Here is an 18,998-nt window from a genome sequence, read left to right on the forward strand (position 1 = left end):
TAATATACCCATATCAACCAAGCACATTGTGTTTTTAACGTTTCAAAGTGGATTATAACAAATTATATTATTAGTTATTATGACAAAAATATAGCTTTACAAATGTTTTAGATTAGTAAAATAATTCGAAATTAATATTTTATTATTAATTATTGTAGAATTAAATGCAATATATAGAAAATGTCATTGAATATACAACAGTGATTTTGGAACTTTCATTCCTAATATCAATAGAGACATTTCAAAAACACTCTGCTTTACATGTTTTTAATTGAATGTAATTGAATCACCAGACAGTCACAGTTAAATGTCACATGTTCCTCATTCTCGTGACGCTATAACGACTGTTTTCCTATCTGACTTGTTTTTTGCTGTTTTTTCTTCTAGTTCATTTCAATCCTCCAGCATTTAATTTTCTCTGTGTACATTAATACAATATTATTTTACCTTTTTAATGCAATGTTTTATTTGATTATGTTATTGATTATTGAAATTATAATTTAATCAATCAAATACTAAATTACAAAATTTAACTAAGACTTTTTTAAACGACAGTACTGTGGGCTAACTTTTATTTACTTGAAGGTAGTGAAGGTATTTACGCATGGTAGTGAAAAATGTCGTTAGTATTTTTTTGTCTTCAGCAAATTCTTATGTTAATATCTATTACTAACCTTACACGTATACAATCTATTTTCTTACAAAAATAATTTAAAACCTGCAAAGAGGATTAGACTTTTCTACCTGTATAAGGGGGAAATTCGTGCTATTGAAGCTTAAACGCAAATACAATTTGTACTACACAGGTTATTTTGACATTATCGATTTCAAGGATGATAAAAAAATGCCATAGAGAAAGTTATGCTATTGAGATTTGGATTAGAGCCTATTTTAGTTAGATTCTACCGTAATTACAGTCTACTTTCAGTTAACTGTAGTTAGGGTCTACAATAGGTAGAGTTTACAATATTTAGTGTCTAATGTAGTTAGAAAGGCATATTATTATATATGATTATTTTAATTGTAAAAGTTTCTGTATGCATTAAAATTTTGGGAAATTTTCTCAAAGTTTTAGAATGTTTATGAAGCTTGTACTCATTGAGCTAATAATAGGCAATCAACGACGATTTATTGGAACGATCAAACACACTGTCATTAAATCATGTGCCATTCAAGTAATATTGACTAATAAAACATATATAACCTACAGATTTCACAGGCCAAAAATATGAAACTGTCTCAAACATACATCAAGTTATTGATAAATTTCCTGAGTAAACCGATTTTCAGAAATTTTAAGTAATTACAGGTTTTAAGTAGTGAAGTTCTTACAAGAATACCTTTATTCCGAATACTATTCAAAAGGTTCAATACTTAAATAATAACATACGATTAAATAAAATTTAAAAAAAACAATTCTAGTAGTAAAACTGTTATTGGCTGAGCATAAGCGAACCTAGTGACTAACGTATCTGAAAACTGTATTAGTTGGTCTATACGTGTGATTTCAAGATAACTGATTTGATTAGTATTTAAATGCAGTATTCTATGTCATAAGAAGACCACTACTAAAGTAAAGCTACCTCTCGCACCAAGGTTTTATTAAGGTCATGAAATAATTAAAGAAATCTACAAAATTAAAGACGTTAACATTTGTTGGGAAAATGCATATCCCATAAATGGAGGCTAAGCTAACGGTAGCATTTTGATACAGTATCAATATAAAATCTTACCACATAGATTTCTTTCAATTCGTAGACATCACGTTCTTTTCATGGTAATTGCCCAAGTTGTTACACGATGAATCTTTATCGTCTTTATAAGGCATTGCAGTATCTCAACAAAGAATGAAATAGGACACTCATTCTGTTACGGGGAAAAGAGGCTAACAGTAGGTAGTGTTTCTGACTACTTCAATTTTATACACTACAATAAAATTAAGGGATGTTATTAAAGGACTTCTCCCTGCATTAAGAGTGTCTGCCCTCCTTGTCTTTTTTGCATTAAGCTGTGGCATTTCCTAGAAACGGTTTCTTAGTCCTGTGAGGGCTGTTTATTTCGATTGCACTTATTATAATGGTTTGAAAAGATAAGCCTTTTATTAAAGGACAGTTCAACAAAATATTATTAGAAATTAAGGCTCATTGTGAGAACATATTTGTTATTGGCATGATTTTCCTAGAATATTTGAAGATGTGAAGGAATGGAAGTGTTACGAAATGTATGGAAAGGTTTGAAATTTAAGTCAGGAAATGTTACGGTTGATGCTGGGAGTCCTCATAGACTCTATCTGAGCCCACTCTTTTTTATGTTGTAGAATCAAGTTAATTTATGAATATCCTCGGTTGGAAGACTAAATTCATAAATTTTTTCATGCACAAAACACGTGTACAATGACAACCACGCTGACTGCAACAACCCAGGATGGATTGATGGGCCGGGTCGCTTCGGCAGCTGAGAACTTGAAAGAGTTAGACTGCCGATGTTGATGCATTGGCAAATCACGTGATATACCTAAAGAAGAGCCCATCACAAGACGGAATTGACCTCAGGATGTTCCAGACAGATGTAAATCAAGGAAGCCGCCAGAGCCTCTATTCGGCGAGCCGCCTTGTGAAGCCAAAACCTATCCTGGCTAGTCAATAATGCAACAGAGGCCAGCTGGAGTGACAGCACTCCAGGACAGACATCTGACCGTCAGCTGATGTGGGAGACGCTATGTGGGAGAGAAGGATCTCGCTTTTTATCACATGGGTAAGACCACCGGTTGAGGAAATAGGGAGCTGCAGTTTGGCCGGGCTACTTATATTTTAGTCATTAGTGATTAGTGGTTAATTTGGAGAAAACCATTACCAAATAAGAGGATGAGCAATTTTCTGTTTATTGAGTAGACTACTGAATCTGTTAAACTAAGAGTTTGTTCGTTATTAAGACGCTCAGACTTCAAAATACTTCATATGGCTTGAATTTTTTCCGGTTAATCCTAAATAATTTATCGTTTACAATATTTGTATTAACGCGTTTAAGAACACAATATAGGCTATCATTTGCTGATTAATTATTCATACTTTGATGTTCTATACATATTATTCTAAGATTGAATCTGGTAGACCTGTTGTCGGAGTTGTAATAATGTTTATTATAAAAATTTTGTTTTATTGCAGCCTGAAAAAATTTAATAAATCCTATATAATGTTTATAATGTTTGTAATTTATGCAAATAATGTGAACAACAACAACAAATATTCATTTTCTATAATTTAATAATATATTAATATAAAATGATAATATTATTATGTAAACTACAGCCTTGATCATAATTAAACCATTTAAAAATTTAGGAAATATATTTAAAATTTTAAAATTGGTTATTTATAGTCCTTGCCTAATGTTTCAGTTTTTTCAGAATAATTTATATTTTTTATAAATTAAAAAAAATTATATTTCGGGATTTATTACGTAATCTGACTATTGTTTTTGTGTAGGCAAATAACTTACCAAATTTATTCTCTGTTGTTCAGGATATGGGATTTGATTGTATCGTGTAATCGTGGTAATCCCTTCCGTTCAAAGTTTTACATTTAAGCTTTGAATGCATTATTTTCCCCAAAATATATAGAGAAATCAAATTAGTAGTTCTGCTCCTCCACTACTACGCTTTTGGAGGTTCAGGAGAGCTAAAGGGGCCCAAGAGTACGTGTGAAGACTCTTTGAGTGGAGAAGTAGCAGGTCGTAGTTCGAAAATTTATCGTGCAATAAAATCCAACCACAACAGTCTGAGTAAGCCCGGTTATCATTTGATATATTCTCTTGTTTTTTTAATCGAAGTGCAATCTTCTGATAACCCTGGATTATAGGTAGAATAGCCAGTACATTTGGACCTTAGCTGCTTGCATGGACTAGGTGGCTGTGGAGCGGGCGAAAGTTGAATGTACTCTTGCTTTAAACACTTGATCTTGTCCAAATTTAGGAAGATAGGGCATTTTCAGAATTTTAGAAGAATACCATATAACTATTTTATTTTTCAGATATCACCTTACCGTACTAGCTATGCGTTTATTTCGAAGTAGATTTTAAACAGAAAGGCGGATAGTATTATGTTATAAATAGTAAAAGCTTTTTCATAAATTCAGTAGCAAAAGAAGGTTTTGTCCTACTCTTTCCTTCAAATTACTTGTCAGAGAAGACTATATGGTTAGGACCGCAATGTTCAAATAATAAAGTTTAAAAAAAAAATTTTAATGTGAATTATTTTCCTTCCCCTTTTAAAATTACACTTTTGTGATTTTAGATTAACATTGGGAAAGTGGAGGTCCACCAAGCATACCAGTGGTTAAATAACCCTGTTTTTAATTTTCTATAGTTAGCCGTTATATATCTTATAGAACACCATCACCACATTTAGTTTCTCGCTCCAAATGGGTTTAGAAGAAGATTACTTAAACTTGGAAAGCTCTTGTTAAGGAACAAGTACTAAATCCCTTCGCAAAAAAATGTACAGTTTGAACTCAGAAAGAGTCTATACATGAAACACCAATGCAGCCAGTATTGATTTCGTTTTTCAGGTCGTAATTCGTTAAGTTTGCTTACGAATCAATGTCATCACAACAAGAAAATTGATTACAAGAAGACGACTTCGATTCCGTACCGGTTGCCATGTATCGAGGATTGCTGTGCATGTTATATAAACCCGGAATATAAAAATAGGGGTTGCATTAAGACTCATGATGCTGTATGCAACACTGTTTCCCATGAGGTTTCACCTCTGGTTGGTTTTTTCCTTCCAGTTAACCAACACTACACACAGCAAATCATACATGGGGCCAACTTACATCTGGACAACACCATGGATGTCCAGATGCTGATTATCACTAATCGCAAGTGTCCATACAATAAGGTAAAAGGGTTCATCGATAGGTTCAGTTTACGGCAGAAGTGTGTAGAACTTCTTTAGTATTACAGGTTGTTGAAAGCCACAACATTAGAGACTACTGCACTCTACCCGCTTTGATTGGAAGAAACTATAGCACAGGTAATCTCCCCTTTTTTCAAAGTGGCATGGCTACGATTTTGTGTCCAAACTAAGAGCTAAAATTATACAACTTTTAAATATTGGTTTGCTGAAAAACTGAAAAATTCACGGCAAGTCCATGAGCTCTCCGCCTCACCCTCTAAATTTTAATGAGAGTTTTATGGGCTATAAAAATTGTCAACTTCTCAGATGGTTGACCAAAAGTCTCATATGGGGTTTTCTCTGAACCTAGTGAAATTAGAGAAGTTTAATTATTAACCAAAACTGTAGCTACACACAAGCAGCAAGTACCACTACAACAAATTTTCTGTATCAGTTTCTGTTTAAATAAGAATACAGCTTACACATTTTTTTTAATGTGAGTTTAACATAGAAATTCTGAGTTTGATGGGTCTGTCAATATTTTACTTTCTAATAAGTGCATCAAAGAAACTTAACATGGTTAATCAAAGACCATTTCCTCCTAGAGAATTTCATTTTATAATGTGCGTTTTGATCAACTATCAAACATTTTTGCAGGTTGGTGGTGAGGCTGGCGTATGGAAACAGGTCTTGAAGCTCCACGTGCCCCAAGGTTGTTCAAATCGAACAACTATTATCAGTAGCTGGCGTCTTGCTCATGATCTATCAGCTTCATCAACCACTATAAAAGCATAGGAAGCGATGTGATTCACGACAACAAGTTCGTACCAAAGGGTTTAATTCAGCAGAAAATGAATAAAATGAACCAGAAGCCGAAGCCGATGAAGAAGTGCGACAATGACAACGGGATGACGACAGGTAGTGAGAATTACCCAACGTATGCCGCCCCCACCGGGAGTCAAGAGATGTCTTACTGATGTAAATGTTCGGCAATGTCGTCCATTGTCAGGGGCCGAGTGGTGCGAATTATGAAAGCCGGTGGGCGAGTCGAGGGCACCCACACCGAGTAGCTGACTGTCGGCGTCGGCCCACGGACTCCTGGAGGATAGCGTCCTCTGCCGGGCTAAACATAAATCCAAATAGTATTGGAACAGGCTTGTACATTGTTTGCTATAATTGTGGATACTATTATACGTCAATAGCATGTTCCAAGATGGGAGTGAGAGATCAGTGATTTACATTTACATGCCTTGAAAATGACGAGTTAGTCGTGACTGAAGTCTTCACATAACATTTTTTTTTATTTAGGATTTTAAAATTAGTGGCTTATTGAAAACAGATGTATTATTAATTAATTAATGAATATTGAGTTTATTAGGCACCTTTAGTAGAATAACCAAAACTGTTTAAGGTCACGAATCATTTCAATTTGTTCAACCAATAATATGATATGGGTTTCCTTTCATTGTGAATAGTTTTAGATTAATTATAAGATATGTAAGGTAATAAAAACTAAAGGCTTATCTAAGTCAACTATTAAATTCAGTTTATAAAAGAATATGACACAGAAACTGTAAGAATTAGTTAAATATTGCTACTTTTAGGAGTTGATACATAAAACTTATCAATAATTACGGTATGAGTGCCTTCCCTATACTTCTTTTTCTCTCATAGGTAGGTACATCTGTGTTTTGCATTGGTATTTTACTTTTCTTTCTTTCCTTATTGGATTTGGGTTTGATGAACAAATCTAAGAAGCAAAACCTTTTAATTGTTAATTATGAAAGGCGTCTATATAATTTTTTTCATATATGACTTGCATTCCTCGTAGTAAGTGTTATAAATTGGCTCATGAATATTTGGCTCATGGGGACCAATATCACTTCGTGCAACTTTGTTAGTAATATACAACAATTGCACATATTTATAATAATGTTACCCTTTCAATTCAGCTAACATTAAGAATAAACCTCAAACGAAGCAAAAAGATATTTTTCAATACTTATCTTTACGTATTACTTTGAAGTGTTTGTTAAATATTTGCATCCTTATCTTCAGCCAATATTCCTTGTATTTCAGTAAATAAATGCTCGAAATTTCGACTTCAACAGCCTATAATGTCCAAGATGAAATTTTTGGAGTAATATTTTCCTGTCTTTTATCCTATAGAGCGTTAATGTTTAAATAAAAAAACTTTACAAATAAACAATTTCACCTGATCACTTCCCAGTATAAAATGAGAATTGAATTTATATGTTTCAGAATGTCTTAAAGTTTACTAAAGGTTTGGTTTAAAGATGTGTTGGTTTTTATAAATCGAACTTAGCCCCTCTAGAGAACTATCATTATTTATTATCTAATTCAAATAAACTACCATTTCCTAATTATTCTTTACAGACTCCTCTTATGGTCACAACAAGAATATTAGTCGTGGGCAGACTAATATTTTATCAATGGAGATCTTTCTAGACATGTTAATTTAGTATACAGTGGAAATGGGAACTTTACCGCCGCTGAAAATTGTCAATCGATTGTAGAGAAAATAATTTAGAGAATTTTTCATTTGGGAGAAGTCGAAAGTTAACTTGATGAGGTCTACGTTTATAAGTTCACGTAACCGTGTAAAACATTTTACCAAATCCCACTTTGACTTATATGTAAAATAGTGAATAATACGGATTCCTGTCTTAGTCGAGAACAAATCAGATAGGCTATGGTAGTGAACTTGTAAGAACATTCTACTTCTAAAAGATTTGACACCTTCTGATTCCCCTGTGATTTCCCCTGCGTAACTTACAAGTTCCTTATAAGTTTATGCGGAAAGTTAGTAATTTATGGTTCACTTCTTTATGGTTAATCTTCTAAATGGTTTATCTTCTAGCCACGTCCTATACAATCACGTCACACCTCTGAGCTCCAAGGTTGGACTATTCAACAAGGAGTTCGAGACTTAGAAGACAAATTCTCATTTTGCAACAATAAACAAATTCACTACATATTACATTAGCGTGTTTTAGATGAACGATTCATTATAATCTCTCTTTTCATTCATGGGTGTCCTATCACGCATGACTCTTGGTATATAAATCTTCAATGCTCTTCTACTATCACGAGAAGAGGCCTGCCCGCATCCTCGGAAGCCTGAGGCAAAGGGTCTGCCTTGCCACACACGACTCTGGCCCTGCGGCACTTCCTTGGTCCTCTGAGGTCATCACACTTCTTTCATAACAACCAGTCTGTGGCCGAGCTGAAATTTCTAAAATAAAATTCAAACCACCTGTGTAAAACAAACTGTTACACTTCCGAGTGTGCAATTTGAAAATCATATACAAGAAACCAATCAGTAATTTCTTTAAATAAATTACACTGCTGATAATATATAGAAATTAAAAAAAATATTGTTACAAAATGGTAAATGGTGTATAGATCGATAATGCGAACAATATTTCCCAAACAAGCAATATTCTTTTTATTTATATGGTACACAACATGGCTGATATATATAGTACACAACATCAGCTATATAGTAAATACAATTACAGTGTTATTTACCATATAGTTGTATTTATACATCGTTGCATGGTTTTCTGTCACAAAAGTAGAACCTCGAGTCAGACGGACAGACAGATAATAGACAATATATCTTTATCTGTACATTCTTTGAGAATTACAATGGAATCAAAAAGTTATGGAATTGAGGCAAAAAAGGTGCAGGTCAAAGTCGACAAGATCTTCAAGCCTCCAAATCCCATTAAATTCTCAAGTTTTTTAATTCGTCAATGGTGTAAAACGGGTGCATCGCCAACCATTTCTTCAGCTCCCTCTTGAAAGTGATGCTCTCTTCCTATAGTTTTATTTCTTCAGGTAGGATGTTGAACAACTTAGCTCCCATGTCAGTTAATCTTTTTCAATTTCGTCTACTATTTACTTTAGATACTATGGAAGGTTTAACAAAAATTTAAAGTGCGCGTTCGTTTAAACACATCAAGTTTAAATAAAACTTATGATTATGGAATGGTATTTTTCCTTAATGATTTATACGCGAAAACGTACATTGTGACACGTAACGTAATGAAACCGTCAACAATAATTCGTATAAAACTGTAATATTTGGTACAAGAACTTAATGTGGTTCAATCAATTTTTAATTGTGTAACTTTTAGTATGTCAGCCTTTTTATATAGTTTGCGTAAAGAAAGAAACAGTTTTTAATCACTCCTCTACAACTTAAAGCCATTCAAAGTAGAAAATATAGCCTACGCAAATTTGTAATCAGATTCAAGTAAAAATGGCTGAAGAGAAAAATTTAACAGTTTATAGTACATATATCAATTTATATCTTCAGGGAGTTACATATTTTAATGATTTATTATATAACATTTAAACAATTTTAAGGAAATTAACTATTTATATTTAAATTATATATATATATATATATATATATATATATATATATATATATATTATACTCGCCTTCGGCTCTCTGGGGGCTACGCCTCCAGGCCCCCATGATGTACGCTTGCAAATTCGGGGATGAGCGGTTAAATTTACGCTTGCAAACTAGGGGATAAAAAGATTTGGTGATTGGTAAAATTCGGACATGAGGTCATGCCAGGAAATTCCCTGGGGGGGTTTAATGTTACCAGGGGGGTTAACACACCAGGGGGTTTAATTTATTCAGGAGATTATCTGGTCATACCAGAAAATTCCCCTAGGAGTGGTTTAAGGTTACCAAGGGTTAATGACACACGTGGGCCTCTTTTAGAGGGTATTGTGTCTGTGAACACAGTTAAACTTCAATCTGTCCTTATGTACTTTAGACGCTTCGCTGACGCTCAGCCAATTCGCGATGTGAGCTAGTAGACGTATACTAGTCATTCGTTTTCATAGTAATACAAAAACTAAATCAGGAAACGGTATGACTTGCACACACTTTTTATCTTTATCAGATTATCAAGTTGATCAGGGGGTTTCATTTACTCAGGAGTAATTCCAGGGAGGGGGATTAGGCATTATCGGGGGTTATCAGAATACGTTGAATATCAGAATACGGTCCCTTGGGGGAAAATTATTTACCAGATAATCCAAAACTGGACAAAGTCCCACAAATTGTGGTCGAATAGATCTTAAAATCACCTAAAATGGTCAAATTGAATTTTCCAGTTTTAATCTAAGTTCTGATTTTAAGGCCACTTTTTGGCCTTAACCGTTAGAGATACGACAAAAAAGTGACTGAACCTTTCTTGTCGGAAATTTAATTCGATTCCGTCGTCAGATTTTAGCTGCGAGCTTTGGTTTCGGCCAGGGACTGAGCTCGGAAGAAAAGTCTACACTGGTTAGCTATTGTGAATTGTTTAGTGTAAATATAATAAAAACCCCGACACTAAGTGAATATTTTAAAGTTGCTTAGGAGGTATAATTTGCTCAGGAGTGTATCTAGTCAAGCCAGGGAAATTCCCTGAGGGGTTTTATGTTACCGGGGGTTAAGACATCAGGGGGTTTAATTTACTTAGGAGATTATCTATGGTTTAGGCAGTACAGAGCTTAGGAGAAAAGACTGCACTGATAAATGGTTTAGTGTAAATAAAATAGAAAGCTGGCAATAAGTCTGTTTTTTAAGTTTTGTAGGGGATTTAATTGCTCATGAGTTTATTAAGTTATGCCAGGAAATTCCCGAGGGGGTTAATGTTACCGGGGTTAAGACATCAGGGGTTTTAATTTATCAAGAGATTATTTGGTCATAGCAGAGAATTTCCGGTGGGGGGGTTAGTGTTACCGAGGGTCAGGACATCAGGGGGTTTAATTTACTCTGGAAATTTACTGGTCTTGCCAGAAAATTCCGGGGGGAGGTAAATTTTACCGGGGGTTAAAGACACACGTAGGCCTCTTTTTGAGGGTGCTGTGTCTGTGAACGTAAGAAAAATTCACTCTGTCTCCTTCTATTATTGACGCCTAGCTAACGCTCAGCCAATTTCTAATGTGGGGTTGTATTCAACTCGTTAACCTGGCAAAGGAAGTGCAATCTGAATCTGGAACGAATTACACAAATATTAGTCACATATAAACTAAAAACTCCGAAAATTGCTAATTTACGACAAATATTTGCTATATACCGTTTTTTCGGCTTTTTAAAGGACATACAACAAAAATTTACATGACCTATTTGTAGATCCCATCAATTTTTAGTCATAAACATTTTTAAATTTAAGCTAGAATTAACTGTTTGGCCGCTATCGACTCTAAAAACAAAGTTCTTAAATACAAAATTACGAAATATTTTACATTTATTGGCCGAAACCAATGGAGATAGAGCAAAAATCACTGAAACCTTTTTTGTAGATTACGTGATTTCCTAAATCACGTTGAAAATTTGTTTTGAGCTACGACCAACCGTTTAGCCGCTATTCAAGCCCGGAATGTAAATTTTTAGGTGAAAATGTCCAAAATATTTTCACTTAATCGCGTTTTTGCGGTCAAACTAATGGAAAATAGAGTAAAAGGTCACTTAACCTTTTTTGTAGATCACATTATTTAATGACGGTAATCCTTTGTTTTATTTTGACCTCCGACCAATGGTTTCGCCGCTATCGACCCCGTAAAACAAAATTTTCACGTAAAAGTTACAAAAAAATTACACAGAATCACGTTTTTTTTTTTCGGCCAAACCAATGGAGATAGGGAAAAAAGTCACTGGACCTTTTCTGTAGTTCACGTAATTTTATAATTTGATGGGTCAATCAGATTTGAGCTAAGACCTACCGTTCGGCCCGCTATCGGGCTAGAAAGTTTATTTTAAGCGAAAAAATCTCTGGAATGTCAAACATTCCCGCGTTTTGTGGCTTAACCACACGACGTAGGACAAAAAGTTACTAGACCTTTTTTGTAGTTCACTTCATTCCTGACTAACGATTTTTCGTCAGATCGAAGCTAGCTCCAACGGTTCGCCCCGCTATCGGGCTTACAAAAAAAGGCCTGCCAAGGGTAAAGAATGCGTGATTTTTCGGGAAATTTTTTAGAGGGGTTTAAAAAGTAAAAATTCCGGTTTTCAGACTTTTCCTGTTGGTTATACGGCGAAAGGTACCTGTGTACAAAAATTTCAAGTTTCTAGCACATCTAGAAGTAGGTTAGAATTTGTATACATATATCAGTCACAGTCAGTATCACATGCGGCTGTATAGTATATTAGATATATATATATATATATATATATTATATATACAGGGTGTCCAAAAAGTCCCGGGTCAGTTAAATATTTTTCTAAATATTTAAAATAGATCTTCAAAACCTTACACAAAGTTACTGTACATAAAAATCTATTTTATCACATATTCAGTGGTCCGCTACTTCTTCAGGGGGGCGGCCCGCCAGGAGTCAGAAGAAAAACTTAAATGTAGGCATTGGTTGATATGCATATCGAATAAAAGGTCTGTATTAGTAGAGTACAGAGCCGTAACCCCGACCTCAAACGGATAACCGAGTCAAAAATGGCAGCCGTTCAAAGATGGCTTGAGTTTGCAACTTAGGTTAATGTAAAAAATAAACTGATGAGCTTTTTGATTTTAACTTTACTAACCCAAAAATCAAATCCCTCTCAGAAATAACGAAACTTATTATTCTACAACAACAATTAATTGTAAACAGTTTTGGGTTAGTTATATGTGTATATATATATATATATATATATATATATATATATATATATATATATATATATATATATAATATATATATATATATATTATTTATTATCTAATTCTAATAAACTACAATTTACTAACTATTCTTGATACGAGTAGATTCCTCCAACGGTCACACCATAGATATTAGTCATATATATATATAATAAACATACATAAACATAACACCGACAACACATGTCGACTTATTTAGTTGTCTTTCATATTGCAAAAATATATTCAATGCCTTTTCTTTTGGACTGATTTTAATATTCCCTTAGCTTCTGCGCCAAATGCGTACTAGGCATTTGGCTTCAAAAACTCTTCGTAAATTGATAAAAAAATCAATTTACGTTAAAAAAATACATAAAAATGTTTAAAAAATCTAAAACGTTATTTTTTCGAAGATGTTTTGAACCACATTCATTTGCAATTGTTCCACGATTCACCGGCATGATTGAAACTGAATGGTTAATATTATACTCTAAAGTTGTGTTCCCTATCTACTCTGCTTATGAATAGTGTTGATTGAATTGTTTTAAAAATAACATAAAATTATCATATCATAAAACAATATGTTTAGCAGGAGAGTATTATTACGCAACAAACCGGCCGGAAAGTTACTATTCATTTATTCAATGTACTAATAACTTTAAAGACTAAATTTATGACTAGATACCTTTATTATCCCATTAACGTTTTCACTTTTCAATTGCAGATTTTCTTTTAGCTTTATTATGCCCATCATCAAAGCCCTTTACTGTCTAAACAGTTATTGCCATCCAGATCTTAACTAAAGTTAAAGTACGTTGTTGGACACTGTCATTTATCTCCCAAGCTGTATTAAATATAGGTCTCATAATATTTCTGAACACAACTGTAAATATTTATGAGCAAAATTATTTAATTCCTCACAGCTGATCTTATCAAGAACTATCCTGATACTTATCTCTTTATATGGTTTTAGTGATTATTTGTTAATTCAATAACTTATCAGAGCTGTACAATTGTCTACTCATAAAGTCTCTCTCAATATTTAATAGATCTATCTATGTTAATGATGCTTTTATGAATTAGTGTTCTTATATATTACTACCATAATGAAGTACGTTAATAAATTCCATTTTATCATCAAAACAGAAGCAATAGGTTCCAAAAAGTTTATTTTAACGATATCAGATTTTAAGTCAAATTTAAATTCGTTTCTATTAAAACTCTTTGTTAAGTACATAAAATATCATACAGTTTTTGTTTCGTAAGAGGATTGAAGAAGATTGTAGTAAATAACTATGTAATGTTAGATTAAAAAGCCCCAACTGTTGCCATTTGAATTAAGATTTTAACTTAAGATTTAGTTCTTAAGGTAAAAAATCTATATGTGAAACATAACTTCATTAAATAGCTCACAAAATAAACTCCAATTTCATCGTAGTACATAGCTACTTTTGAAGTTTGACTCCTGTTTTCTTACTAATAGTATTAGTTTTCTAGTCAGTAACAATAAATAAATAATAGATTTACTATAAGTAAATAGATTCACTGAGGTCTCTATACCTTGCGTACTATTAATGGAGTCGCAAAAACAACATATCACTTTCATTTACGCGGATGACTTACACGACATTCTATGTATCATTATATATCGCTGTGAAGGCACTATCAACTCTCTCCATCTATGTATGTTCTGTAGCTTTAATAGCGATAGCAGCTCTGCAGGTGGCTATAGACAACCAGATATTGACTTAACCCTTGGCGCTTAGCTCTTCTGTCCTCTCTACTCATTTCCATTCAATGCTGAATCGGCCGTCCTTCGATATCGTTTACCCGTTATATTTATATCTCATCTCCACAATCCGGTGTTTATCAATTTCATCCACGATTGTAACCTTTGCTATGCTAATGTGTGGAGAGCAGATGTCTGGAGTGCGAGTGGTTTCCTCCACTCAAGACCCACAGACCCTCCCCTCTCTTCGATGTATTTTACGTGTCATATATATATATATATATATATATATATATATATATGACACGTAAAATTTCATATATATATATATATATATACATATATATATATGAAATATATATATATTTCATCTCTACAATCTGGTGTTTATTAAATTCATCATCGATTGTAATGTTTGCAATGCTAATTGTGAAGAGCAGGCGCCTGAAGTGCCGAGTAGTTTCCTCCACCGATAGTCATACAGTCACTCCCGGTCCTTTGGCACTATCAACATAATTGGTTATTCTTAGTTGTTTTAGTATTTATTAGTTATCTTAGTTCGTTGTCTTAGTTTAATTTAGTTACATGATTGATGTATTTTAGTTCATCAATGTAGGACAATATAAACTCTATTACGAGATTAGAAGCCTAAAATTATATTGCACTTTGACCTCTCCCTCCCATATGTCTTTCATAAATAAAAGATAAATTTAGTAGCTTCGTTTAATTTCTTAAACAAGCATCAAAACAATATTATTTTCATTCATTTTCAATGCGCCCAATTTATACATTTATTTCCATTTTACTCTTTAAGGTGACAGTTGATTAGTTCCTGACAGGAAATAACTCCTGGTGCAAACACATACAAGATTCAAGATTCAAGATCTTTATTCGTAAATGCAAAATACATTTTTACATTACACGTCAAAATACTAAAACTATATCTAACTTAACAAATCTCTTACACAGTAAAAACATTTATCAAGAAAGTGTGTCTTTAGTTTTTTTTTTTTTTTAATAAACGTAGATTTTGCTCATTTTTAATATTCAATGGCAATGCATTGAAAGCTTTTGCACCCAAGTGGTATGGACCCCTCTCAAATGCGCTAGTACTATGTGCAGCCACAGATATCAGCCCTCTTGATCTGGTCGGATACTGATGGTAGTGTCCATTGCTTACAAAAAGCTTTGGATTGCCCTTAAAAAAGCTCGTACCCCACCAGACCCGCCAGAGTAAGTATTTTTAATTCACCGAAAAGAGGTTTACAAGTTTCGAATCTCCCACGTCCTGAAATGATTCGCAAAACACCATTTCTGGAGGACAAATACTCTATTAAAATTTACTACACTGGATGGACCCCAGAACATTAACCCGTACCTCAAAATCGATTGAACGTGAGAAAAATATACTGTTCGTAGAACGTCTTGGCTACAGACCTTGGCGAGACGGCTGAGAGCAAATCCCATGGTTCGAAGCCTTTTGCAGACATGTTCCACGTGGCCGCCCCATGTGAGCCTATTATCGATATATAAACCCAGAAATTTAACTGAGATTTCTTGCTTGGCTTCCTCGCTTCCTAGTTTGATAAGACCATGGATATTAAACTGGTTTGTGTTCCCTAGATGAAACTGGATGATATTAGTTTTGCTGATGTTTAATTTAAGTTTATTTAAATTGAACCACTGATTTAAACTTTGCAACTGGATGTTTGAATTCGATATAGCCAAATGTGGGGATTTATTGGAAACAAGAAAAGAACAATCATCAGCAAACATCGTAACTTTGAGGTCTGTTGAAATTTTTGGAAGATCGTTTACATAAATGAGAAATAATACAGGACCAAGAATAGAGCCTTGAGGAACACCACAAGTAACAGCTCTATATGATGAGAAAACTTTATTTTGGCCATCATGGATTTGGACGGTTTGATTCCTATCAGACAAATACGACTTCATGAATTGAAAAGAGTGACCTCTAACTCCATATTTTTCTAGTTTTCCAAGGAGAATATTATGATCAACGGAATCAAACGCTTTGCTTAAATCACAGAAAACACCAAGGGAATGAAGTCTATTGTCCAAAGAAAGCGATAGTTCGTTTATAAAATTGAAGATGGCTGATGTAGTGGATTTCCCTTGGCGGAAGCCATGCTGCTGAGTAGAGAGAATGTTGTTGATTTCTAGGAAAGCCACAAGTTTTTGACAGACTATTGATTCAAGAATTTTTGAGAAGGACGATAGAATTGAAATCGGTCTATAGTTTTCTGGTAGTTGTTTACTGTGAGATTTGTAGACTGGAATGATTTTACTGATTTTTAAGAGGTTTGGAAATATACCTGAAGATAAACTGGAATTACAAATGTGAGAGAATACAACACTTATAGAAGGAAAAATTTTCTTTAACACTGTGCAAGGAATCTCATCCACTCCAGCGGCATTTGTACTCCTCAGCCGTCTCACCGCCGTCTCAACCTCTGAAACTGACACCTCAGAAAGATACATACTATTCAAGCGTGCGGTGATACCATCCACAGGGTTGTAAGCCCTACTAGGCTGTGATAGGGATTGCCGCCCCAGTCCTGAAAAAAAACTGTTAAAATACTCTGCAACATCATTGCAATTCCTTATTCGTTTGTCATTGACACTTAGTTCAATATTTTTCTTATCTTTTTGTGGCCTCAATTTCAAGGTATCATTGACTGTTTTCCAAATTGATTTTGAACGATTTTTTGAATCTATGATTCGACAAAGGAGACCCAATCAGGAGCTTGGTATAGAGGTTGTTACTTGGATTACCGCATTGTACCGGAGTAACAAACCAAAGACACTTGTGCTGGCAAATAACGCGAGTTATGAAACCGGGCTGAAACCATACATCATCGTGTTGTAAGCCGGCAATGGCCGATCTCGGTGCCCACACTCTGGTTACATAAAAGAGCACATTTAGAAGAGCGATACTGCGAGATATCGGACTGGCCCCAGGGACCCTTCACAAACCGCGGATATGTTACCAGCTCTGGCCCGGATTTATTGGACTCGCGGGGACTGCCCACGTTGGTTCAGACTTTGGCTGCCGATTGGCTACGGCTATACTCAGCTAGTATAGGTAAACCAAGCAATGCAATTTAGTGCGTATTTTACTGTCAGTTGTGAACAGTACATTGTATACATGTCTCACTATTTACTACCGTGTACAGTTAAACGGACACACAACTAGTAATACAATTGTAGTTATGCTTATTTCTAGTTACCACACTCTAACCACCAGGTGATGTATGGAAATTTTATATTTCACCCAAAACCAATTTTTTACTATATGTACAGTTTTTGAAACTCAATAAGACTATTCAATTATAATTTAAGACCTAAAGTAAGTAAAACATTCTATACCGATGTTCTTTTAATTTTTGGCAAAGAAAAATATTATAATCTTAGCACAGCAATCATTGTAAAGAAAAATATATCATTTTAATTGTTTGATTTATATAACTTTAACATTTATTAAATTACGATGTTTATCTTTAAAGCAACATTTGTAATACACTTTCTTGTATTAATAAAAGGATCTGGTAACCATAATTAATAATTCATCTTTTAAGGAAACCATTACACTGTTTAAAATGGAATGAACCTCAAATTAATAACAATAATAAATTGTAGATTTTGATTTGAACAATGTCAGTGAAATCTTAATAATTTATCTACACGACGAAATGCCTTTTGGATTAAACGTGAAATATACATTCCTAAGAATTAAAATAATATAATTAGTATTGTATTTGCGGTTTTCATACTAATTTTGAAATGTTAAAATACGTTATTTACATTCATTTACTGGCATTAAAATACGCTGTATTCCCAGATGTGTATACTACAGGAAACATGGACTGGTGTCAATTCAGAGTTCATTCTTCCTTTTGTTACTTAACTCCAACACAATTTTTCACAGTGTGGAATCTGAAATTAGGTTATGATTTTTTATTTATTATAACAATCATCACAGGTTAACAGTAAATAGTGAGGAAAAGTTGAAGAGATCTTACAACATCTACCACTGTTTTTGGAATATTTCTGAATTATATTCAGTTATTTGAACTCGACCGTATAATTACAATTGTGAGAGTAAGCGAGACCTTTGGAGAAGCAGTTGAACTTACTCTGTGGAGCGAAGAGCCATCGATCCTGTCAGTGTACTCCAACCAGGCGTCTCTAAGGAATGCTGGAAGAATGCTAAGTTATGCACACGCTCTACGGTAGCCTCCATACTGAGACTCATTGTACTGAACAAATAGGCCTGACTACTGACAAGCTCCGTTAGTCGCCATTCTAATTCCGCGCTTCCGACTTGGGCTGTTCCGCAATTACATTTCTATCTTCTGGCTCCGATGTCAGATCACGGGCCGGGTTATACCATTGTGTTCGAATTGGTAATTTGCGAAGATCTCCACCAAAATAGCTTCCTTAAAGGAATAATTTTGACATCAACGCAGCGAGTAATTTGGCCTATCAATTGAGAGGCGGGAAAATAATTTTTTTGTCTGTTCGCACCATATCTTGAAAACGAACTAAGCTAGAATTTAAACTTTGATTGAAGCTTTATTTCTGAACAAAAGAAACTTCGAGTTCGATGATGGAGCATGTCACTCGATAGGATTTGGCAGAGCGTTAGCTTATTACATTGTTCTTATGGGTAAACATGATGAAG

The sequence above is a fragment of the Homalodisca vitripennis genome, chromosome 2 (genome assembly GCF_021130785.1).
Source record: "Homalodisca vitripennis isolate AUS2020 chromosome 2, UT_GWSS_2.1, whole genome shotgun sequence".
Lineage (NCBI taxonomy): Eukaryota > Metazoa > Arthropoda > Insecta > Hemiptera > Cicadellidae > Homalodisca > Homalodisca vitripennis.